The sequence below is a fragment of the Hemicordylus capensis genome, chromosome 3, assembly GCF_027244095.1.
Source record: "Hemicordylus capensis ecotype Gifberg chromosome 3, rHemCap1.1.pri, whole genome shotgun sequence".
NCBI lineage: Eukaryota > Metazoa > Chordata > Lepidosauria > Squamata > Cordylidae > Hemicordylus > Hemicordylus capensis.
In genome coordinates this window covers 90,016,050-90,026,365 of record NC_069659.1, presented here as the reverse complement: position 1 = coordinate 90,026,365, position 10,316 = coordinate 90,016,050, and positions in this window count along the sequence as shown.

Genomic DNA, 10,316 nt, shown 5'->3' with positions numbered 1-10,316 from the left:
TAACAATATAAAATTCCCAAGTGACTCTTTGTTATGTAGGAAAAGGAGTGTGCCAGTTGCTGATGAGAACACACTCAAAAAGAAAGATTTCTGAAAAAAATGAGCTAATTCTGTTTGAACATGGGAATTTTCACATTAAGCAGCTAGATGGATAAATGTGTAATTCTTAGTCTGGTGATTGAAGGCAAAACCAGCCTAACAAGGTTAGCTTTGATAATATTAAAGCACCATTTCTGCCTCCGGGTCTATTATTAATTATTATCACTATATTAGGCTATTCTAAGGCCTGTTCCTACATTATTTGAGATATTGCCATTTTTCCAGGAAGCAACATTACCATTACCAAATGATAAGAACTTTAAACAACCTTTCTTGCTGCTCCCCCACCACCGGCTGCTCCCCTTTGATGTCAAACCAGTTTGCATCAAACTGGTTTTGGTCTGGTTCGATTGTGGACTGAACCAGCCCTGGTCCAGTTTGTGATCGAACTGCCCAACAGGCCCGGTTGGATGCAAACCAGTTAGATGGGTTGTATACTCCCCTATCATGTAGTTGCCATGCCAAACTGGCTTGGTAAAAACCATCCAATGAAAAAATTCCACATCAAAAGTAATGTTACAACCAGCCTCAGAACTCCATGAGTGTAATTATCAAAATAATGAACGGACGAGGGCTACAGAACTTTATCTATGTGAAAAATGTATTTTAGTCATATTAAAAATTCTGTTTCTGGGAAGACAAAAATAAATATAAGAACAAATAAATGTTGATATAGAAACATGGTGCTTGGTTTTAAAACAAATAACTAGCATCTGAAAATACTGGCAGAAAGAGATGCATAGCCCCCAGAATGGAAATAAAGTTTATCTGTTTCTTGAAATTATAGATTACTTATCTTACCTACCATTCAAAAGCCCCTTTGCTTGTTTATGCAAATCATTAATAGCATATAACAGAACTATTTGCATATAGGTGTAGGAAAGAGCCTTCTGTTTCAAAGAAGATGCCTGTAACCACAAGGCCTGACCCAGAATGCCAGGGCAAGGCATAAAACACATGACATGTTCATTTGTTAAGGTTTTTGTTGAAGGGTTCCCGTTTAGCCTAAACAAAGTCACGCACATGCTGGTTTGCAAGATGCTACATAGCTTTCGGACCATAAAGCCATCCCCCACACCTTCCCCAAAGTTATGCTGATCTGCAACCTTAGCGGAAAGAAGTCATGAGCAAGATTGAGAATAATTACTGGCAGAGTATTTAAGTCACTCTCATATGCAGAGGGTATGCTTCTGCTAGCTGCAATCTAGCAGAATTGTCTATGGAGAGAGAGATTGAGAAAGAGGTACCAAGATAATACACTCACTTGTTTCCACTTTCCTCCACAGTCTCCATTTCTACTGGTTTTAATAACCCTCATTTCTCTCACTGGCTGACATCCTGACTAAATTACACAACAGAAGTCTCATTTAAATTAAGTAGATCATTAGAATAACTCTTAAGTAGTAATATTGAGTAATTGGGTCTGGATGTCAGCCACTGTGTCAAAACAAAACATAAATGTACAAAGTATTGTAAATACACAAAGGACAGCTATGCTCCCACTGTCATTGCTGCTTGATGGTTTTTATAATTTATTGCTAACAGAGTCTCTTATACTAAAGTTCTTGTGTTATCTTAAAAGAAGAGGTGTTTGCCTTCCAAATATGTAGCAGACCAAAGGGGAGATATGTGATCTGAGGAGTTTCAAAGCAGACACAGAGACTCCCTGACAGAGAAAAGCAGATATACTCACATGGAAAGAAAATGGAAAGAAAAAATGGATTTTTCTGAATATATGTTCCACATCGCATAGCAAAAAGGAGTCTAGAGCAGGGGTGTCAAACTCAAATCGGGTGGTGGGCCAGATTTGATCCCAATGAACCACTGGGAGGTTGCACACAGCCTCATGCCATCTTTTTACACTTGCCTCATGCTGCCTTGCATTCTCTTCCCACCGCCTTCTGTCTCCCTCCTCCTCCACCCTCTTTCTCAAACTTTCTTCCTTTCTTCTTCCCTCTTTCTGGTTCCTCTGTCCCTTGTCTGCCATTTAAATTGGCTGAATGCACTACTTCTTACACCAGAATGTGCTCAAGGGGATGTTGGGGGTGGTGGGTGGTGTTTGTTTTGTTTGTGTGTGGTTTTTGTTGTTTTACAAAAAATACTTTTTAAAGGAAGAAAATACTTTTTGTACTTTTAGAAGAAACCAAATTTTACATTGGCAATTCTGCTACTTAAATTAGTTGAATGCACTACTTTTTACATCACAATATGCTCAGAGAAAGTAATATAAATATAGATGAAAATAATTTTAACTCTTATCTTTCTCAACGTATTTTTAACACGCAATAATCAGATCAGAAAAGAAGCCCTCTCCCCGCCACCTTTACTCTCATTTACAGAAACCCTCCTTCCTCCATGGGAGAGGAAACACGGCAACAGCGACTGAAACCAACCAGCCGAAGAAGCTTTGGAGCATGGCAAGGTGGGGGAAGGAAAAACAGTGATGGCGGCTGGAAGGAAACAGCTACAGGAAGCTTCAGAGTGCAACAAGGTGGCAGAGGGGAAACACTCCGACCAAGCAGCTGGCTGCTTCTGGCCGCCGCCATGTTTCTCCTCCCTGCCACTCAGTAGTGATTGGTGGGGATTGGAGCGGCGGATTGGAGCAGCGGGGGGTGGGCGGGGGTGGGCGGGCAGAGAACCTGGTCACTGAAACAGAAGCCTACACCACCCCCTTTCACCCAAGCCTGCCAGCACTGCAGTGAACAGAAAGAGGAGGGGAGCACAAAAGCAGGGGCAAAAGTAGAAAACAGAAGTTTTGTGGAGTGGAGGGGAAGAAGGCAGAAAGCAAAAAAGCTAAGCGGGGGGGGGGACGGGACAGGGACAGGTGACAAGGCAGAAGAAATGTGCTGGGGGCAGGGAAGCAGTGGCTTGTTGGGGGCCAGATTGCTGAGCTCTGTGGGCCAAATCTGGCTCACAGGCCAGAGTTTGATGCATCTTGTCTAGAGACTTCCTGCAAAATCTAAGGGCTTTATTCAAAGAAGAAGAAGCAGGGGAGTGGGTGGGAAATGCACGTACAACAGCTCACATACTCTTATGAAGTGCAAGAGATAGGTCTTGGATTTCCATCCATGTAATGGAGCAGTAATTGGTAAAACAAAATAGAACTATAAATGCAGCTAGCTTTTGTTTCAATCTGTATTGTACTGAATTATACTCTGAGGGAGATTCACATGATCAGGTCAGTTTTTTTACATGATAAATTTATCCTGTGTGATCTTTGACCTTGGGGAGCAGGGCTGACCACCCTTGGAACCTCACCTTGCTTCTCTGTAATGCCAGGTTGGTCCAGAACAACTCAGAAAGCATCCATGATCTGATTCTTGACACAGGAGCCAACTGGGTATGTATTACAGAGACCTGGTTTGGGGAGGCTGGTGGTCCGGTCTGGTCCCAGCTTCTCCCTCCAAGGTACTCTGTTGAGGAGCAGGTGAGAGACCATGGACTGGGAGATGGAGTGGCTGTGGTCTATAAGAATAGTATCTCCCTTACCAGGATCCTTGTTGAAATGTTGGATCATATTGAATGTGTGTACTTAAGTTTGGGGACCAGGGATAGACTGGGACTTCTATTGGTGTACTGATCGCCCTGCTGCTCAACAGAGTCCCTAGCTGAGCTGACGGACTTGGTCTTGGGCTTGGCGTTGGAGTCCCTCAGGCTTGTGGTGCTGAGGAACTTCAATGTTCATTTCGGGACCAATTTATCTGGTGCGGCTCAGGAGTTCATAGCAGCCGTGACAACTATGGGCCTATCCCAAGTGGTTTTGTGACCGACGCACATTGCTGGTCACACCTTTGATTTGGTCTTTCACTCTGATCAGGGTGGTGTTCCATGGGTGGGGACTCCTGTGATATCCCCATTGTCATGGACAGACCACCATCCAGTTAAGGTTGGACTCGCAGTCACTTCCCACCTTCACAGGGGTGAGGGACCTATTATGATGGTCCACCCGAGAAGGTTATTGGATCCTATTATTATTATTATTATTATTATTATTATTATTATTAATTTGATTTCTATACCGCCCTTCCAAAAATGGCTCAGGGCGGTTTACACAGAGAAATAATAAATAAATAAGATGGATCCCTGTCCCCAAAGGGCTCACGATCTAAAAAGAAACCTAAGATAGACACCAGCAACAGTCACTGGAAATACTGTGCTGCGGGTGGACAGGGCCAGTTACTCTCCCCCTGCTCGATAAAGAGAATCACCATGGTAAAAGGTGCCTCTTTGCCCAGTTAGCAGGGGGTTCCAATAGGGTTCCAAGAAGCCTTGGAAGGATTTAATGTTGGCTCTGCTGGAAATCCTGTTGATGCCCTGGTGGAAAACTGTAACAACAAACTGCTGGGGCAGTAGACATGATCGCTCCTAAGCATAATCTCCGACCCACTTCAAAATTGGCCCCTTGGTATATGGAAGAACTACGGGGGCTGAAGCGGCAAGGTAGATGACTGGAGTGCAAGTGGAGAAAAACTCAACTTGAATCCAACAGATTACAACATGGAGCACATTTGAAGATCTATGCTCAGGCGATATGTGTGGCAAAGAAGCTATTCTTTTCTGCCCGTATTGCATCCACAAGTTCACATCTGCTGGAGTTGTTCAGGGTTGTGAGAAGGCTAGTATGTGCCCCTCCTCCCTTGAACCATCAATTACCTGCTGTGCCATGTTTACTGAATTCTTTGTGGGGGAAATCTTTCTGTTCTGGATGGAGCCACACTTCCCTGGAAGGAACAGGTACACAGTCTGGGGGTGCGTCTGGATCCAAGCCTCTCCCTGGTGTCCTAGGATGAGGCGATGGCCAGAAGTGCCTTCTATCAGCTTTAGCTGATACGCCAGCTGCATCTGTTTCTTGAGATAAACAACCTCAGAACAGTGGTACATATGCTGGTAACCTCCAGTCTGGATTGCTGCAATGCACTCTATGTGGGCTGCCCTTGTGTGTAGTCCGGAAACTACAGCTGGTTCAGAAAGCGGCAGCTAGGCTGGTCTCTGGGTCATCTCGGAGAGACCATATTACTCCCATATTGAAAGATCTACACCTGCTGCCGATATGTTTCCAGGCAGAATACAAAGTGCTGGTTATAACCTATAAAGCCCTAAATGGCTTGGGCCCTGGGTATTTAAGAGAACATTGTCTTCGTTATGAACCCCACCGCCCATTGAGATCATCAGGAGAGGACCGTCTGCAGTTGCCACTGACTACTCGAGGACAGGCCTTCTCCGCTGCTGCCCCAAAGCTTTGGAATGCGCTCCCTGGTGAAATAAGAGCCTCACCATCTCTGACAACTTTTTAAAAGTCTTTAAAGACGTACCCATTCAGTCAGGCTTTTAATTAAATATTGGTTTAACAGTTTTAGCATTGTTTTAAAATGTTATTTTAGAATTTGAGTTGTAATGTAATGTTTTAACTTTTACTATATCATTTATTTTGTTTTAACTACTGTTTTAACTTATTTTTTGTTGGCTTCTTGTTGTTAACTGCTCAGAGACGCGGGTTTTGGGCGGTATGAAAATATGTTAAATAAATAAATAAATAAATAAATAAATAAAAATCTTGCATATGTTTATTGTGTACATTTGTTGGCAAGACTCTTTCTGTGAGAGCTGCAACTGAATAAAAGTTTTAACCAAGCAGTCTGTTATATGAGTGTGTTGCAATCATCATGTAAAAAGTATGGCTGTGCAAGTCCATTGCTAGAACTACAGTGCAAAAAGCACAACTTCTAAAATCTCTTTTCTCCAAGGACATATCTATCTTTTGTTGGTAGCAAAGGGAAACATACAGACTCTCATGGAAATACTTTCTGATAGGTAAATATAGCTTTTAGCATCTTATTCATTGCTTATCATATTTGGAGATATCTGATGTGCAGCTATTTGCATTAGTGTCAGATATACAAATACTAACAAAATAAATGACCTTTTGTCATAGCTCCTACCAGAACCAAAGGATTGTGTGTGGCAGGGGTGGGGGGCAGAGTTCACTGGGGTGAATCCTTGTCTGTAAGGGATTCACAGTAGCCTGCCACCATCCACTTTATTTTAATGTGGGACAAACCACTCTCTTCATATACTGTAAGATTCCTTGGCGGGGGTGGTGGTGGTGGTGGTAAAGTGGCAAAACCCTTCCATGAAGGGGCTGAGGATTCCTAGGCTTCCAGAGGTGTGTGACTAAGGCAGACCCAAAAGTAAGAGTAGCACACATCAACGACAAGGATTTATTATCAGATGAAAAGGTATGCAATAAGAACAATTGTCTTTTCATAAAGCAGATTGTAAGAGAGAGAGGTTTCATTAACCAGAAGTTTCATTAACTCAGATTCAAGCAATACAATAAAGGAGACTAACTTCCCTCACATGTCTAACTGAATTGTTCCCTATCTTATTATCCACAGGCAGGGATCTACCTGTTTTCTCCAGCCTCCATGGTTGTGGCCTCCCACTTCTCCAGCAGCTTCTCAGCCAGCTGCTTCCTCAGGGCACTCCTGAGAGAACAAAAAAGTAGAACAAAGCTTTCTCTTCTGCTGGTGTGTGTGTGTGTAATTCCCCCCCAGTCCTTGGGATTGGTAAATTTGTTTTTATTTTCCCAGGCTTTCCCCCCTTATTAGGAAAGGACCACCCTCCCAGCAGTTGCTCTAAGTGAGGCCTAGTCCCTCCCTGAAATCCTTCCCATCACTACACCTTTGTTCTCCAGGTCTAGAAATATCTAATTACATTTCTCTCTTCACTTAAATTGTTTCAGACCTGGGTAAATGAAGCTTTTGCAGCAACACAACAGGTTGAGATACTAGGGATGTGCACAAATCAATTTTTTATTCGATTTGAGCTTGAATCAAATCCAGATTTGTCTTGAGCTTGAATCTGACCCCACAAATTACCTCTGATTGGATTTGGATCTGAATTAATCCTAATCTGAATCTATTCGGAGGAAAGGGGTTCTGGGGCAGCAGAGTAGGTTGGGTGGTAGTGCCTATTGGGTGGCAGCTACCACCCATATTCCAAAGAAATTGGCCAAAGGGGTGGCTTTTTAAACAATTTTTTGAGGTTTGTGCATTTTTATTTTCCCCCATAGAGAATAATAGGGATTTCAGCAGCCCCATAACTCTACATGGGTGGCACCAGGGTGGCCAAAGCAAGTTGTGGTGTAGTGCACATGTGGTGCCAATCACCCACCAAACCAGAAGCCAACTTCTGGTTTGGTGGGTGATTTGGATTCTTTGGTCATTCAGCAACTGAATAAACATTATCCAATACTTGACCCTCTGAAACTCCCATTTATCAGTCTGCACTGTAACCATATCTGGAAATTTTGTTGTATGTGTATATAGGTGTCTGTACACATGTACATGTTTTTGTGTGAATGACTGCAAAAGTTAATTTGAAATTCAGCTGTGTTCACTTTAAATGTAATTCTATGCAGAAAAGAGATATTATGCAGCTGTCAGAGCCAGTAGGGTCAGAACCAAACAGTCTGGTCAAGGGCAGGCAAAGATTAAATATACAAGCAGCAACCACAAATCCAAGGGCAGGCAGGATGGCCAAGACAGTCAGATCTGGAACAAGCAGACAAAGGTTGGTGGGGTAATTCAGCCCCAGGCAGGTAGAAAACTGGACTCCAGACGACAGCAGCTCTGATGTGGCAAGACACAGGCGTCTGTATGGCTTGTCAAGCAGCAGTACATTGCTCTAACTGGGATCCAAGCCTAGTTCCTACAGAGGCGTGCTTCTCCTGGACTTCCAGGTGGAAGCCCAGGGCCTCCACACACCCTGGGGGCTCCCAAATCCTCTTCAGTCTGTCCCGGGTGGTATGGTTGCTGTGCTGCTGGCCAGCGGAGTGTGACTGTGACATGTGCTGGGTGGTTGAGTGTGACCTCTGCTTTACAGAGAGAGAGGGGAGTGGGGAAATAAATATTTGGGATAGGAATATGTTAGGATGTGTGTTGAAATATTTCTCCTAATGCCTATTTGCTTAAGTATACCTGTTTTATATTCTTACATTCTTGGGAGTTCAGTGGCTGAAGAACCCACGTGTTGAAAATACTGCATGTGTCACGGGGTGTGTGTGTGTGCGCGCGCAGGGGGATCATGCTTAACTTGCAGCGGGGATGGGGGAGCTTCCAAAGACCTTTAGGTTGTCTCCAAAATGACCTAAGTGCACCTCTGAGGTCTTATAGAAGGTCAGCAGGGCCTCTATTGGCTTCCAAAGTTATCTGATTCCCATATGCTAACCATCTCTCTTCCTACCACTGTCAGCTGGAGGCTTTACAGACGGGGCTTCTACCTGAATCTCCTTCAGAAGAGAATGTGTGCATTCACACACCAGCCAAACTTACCCTGAAGTCCCTTCAAGATCTTTGGACCCACTCCACACACAAATCGGGCTTTGTCTTGCAAATACTAGCTTTTCTCGGTGTATTTCCAGGTTTTTAAAATGCTGGTTTTAAGCTACTTTTTCTGAAAACGCCAGAGCAAATAGGGAGAGGCACTGAAGTAGAATCATTAACATGATAAGAGGGATACTCTCTTTACAAATGCAAAGGTAGCTCTTTAGTATCCCCCCCCCACACACACATTGGCTAGAAGGAAAACATGGAAGCATGCCATGTGAACTTGCAAAAACAAAAACCAGGAGCAGAGGGGAGGGGCTGCTTCCCTCAATGCCGTGAGTATGATTAGAAGCGGCTTTGCTCAGCATTTACCCTGCAGCAGAAAGCCATGTGCCAATAACTCCGGGGGGGGGGGTGGCTGTGGAGCTCAGACCAGCCATATCCTCTACCAACAAGATGTCCTGGGGTGCAGAAAGTAAGGTGCTGCGCTCAACTGCCGGATTCTCCAGGGTGAGGCCACTGGTGCCTCACAGTGGCTCAATATAGGCTTCATTTTTATAAGTTTCAGGACCAGTTCTCCCGCTGCTCAATGTCCTTTATTCCATAAACGAGAAATTCCATAAACGAAACAATGGTTTCATCTGTCTGCCTGAATATGACACTGACAAATTGCAAATGGTGCTTTAAAAAGTGAATAAGTAAGAACAAGAGACCTTCAGAAGGGGGTGGGTCAGCAAAATTTCAGTTGCAGTTCTTCATATTCTCTGAATATGCAGTGCAGACCATGAGCAGTTCCATAACCCTGCGGCCTGCACATGCTTTATCTGCATATGGCCAGTTCACATGTCCATCAGGCTTGTCATAGCATTACTTGAAATTGCTCCACATCTTGACTCCCTGCCCTTGGTCATCCAGTTGGGTGGCACCACTATAATTAAGTGTTTTGCACATCATCCCACATCTACCGCTTGTGGTGGCATTGGAAAAATGGCTGAATACTGGCAGGGACTGATGCACACAACACGGTCATGTTAATTGGTCTATAGTTTTATGAATGGCTTTGCAAGTTTGCTTGAGAATTAAGGCTTCTAAATAATTTATCAACAAAACTATTGGCTGGTCATAAAACCCAAACTGCCCCTCTACCAGGCTCCTCCCTCTTTGGCCAGAATGAAGCTGGTAAGAATGGCTCCGTTCCTTAAAGTGTCCTTGCCCAATTTCTCAAGTGTTGGCTGACAACGCTGGGGGGCCTTTAATAAAATTAATAAGTCTTCAGAAGGGTCCTCTGAGTTGGAAGTCAAAGGCAGGGCTGTGTCTTCAGGTTGTTGTGGGGATGTTTTCTTGCATTCCTCTGTTTCCTCTGGTATGGTGGGTTCGAGCAGCACATGGTTACCTGAGTCTGGATTTTAGGTTGTTCCCACTCTGTCTCATCCCTTGAACTTGAGAAAGGAACCTATTTTCTTGAAACTTGAGAACATCTATCTCATCTCCTATTTGAAGAAGGACCTAGATATGGGATCATGACATCAGCATGTGCACACACCAAACTAAACATACATGTGATGGTATATATTGGGCTGCCCAACTTCAGCCCTCCAGCTGTTGTATTATATCTCTCATCACCCCTGAGGAGTGGCCACTGCAACTGGGGATGATTGAGTTATAGGCCAACAATTGCTGGAGGGCCAAAGGTGAACACCACTGAATGGGTGCATGTGCTTTGTAATATTTGTACAGGAAATTTGTGTCACCTGAAGAGGCTGTATCTCTTGCTCTATACTTTATTGAAAATGCTTTGTGTCCTCTGCCTGAATGCTTTTACTGGGACTCCAGAAAAAACCCAAGGGCAGTTGGAAAAGTCAGGTATAATCAGCCAAGGAAATGCAAACC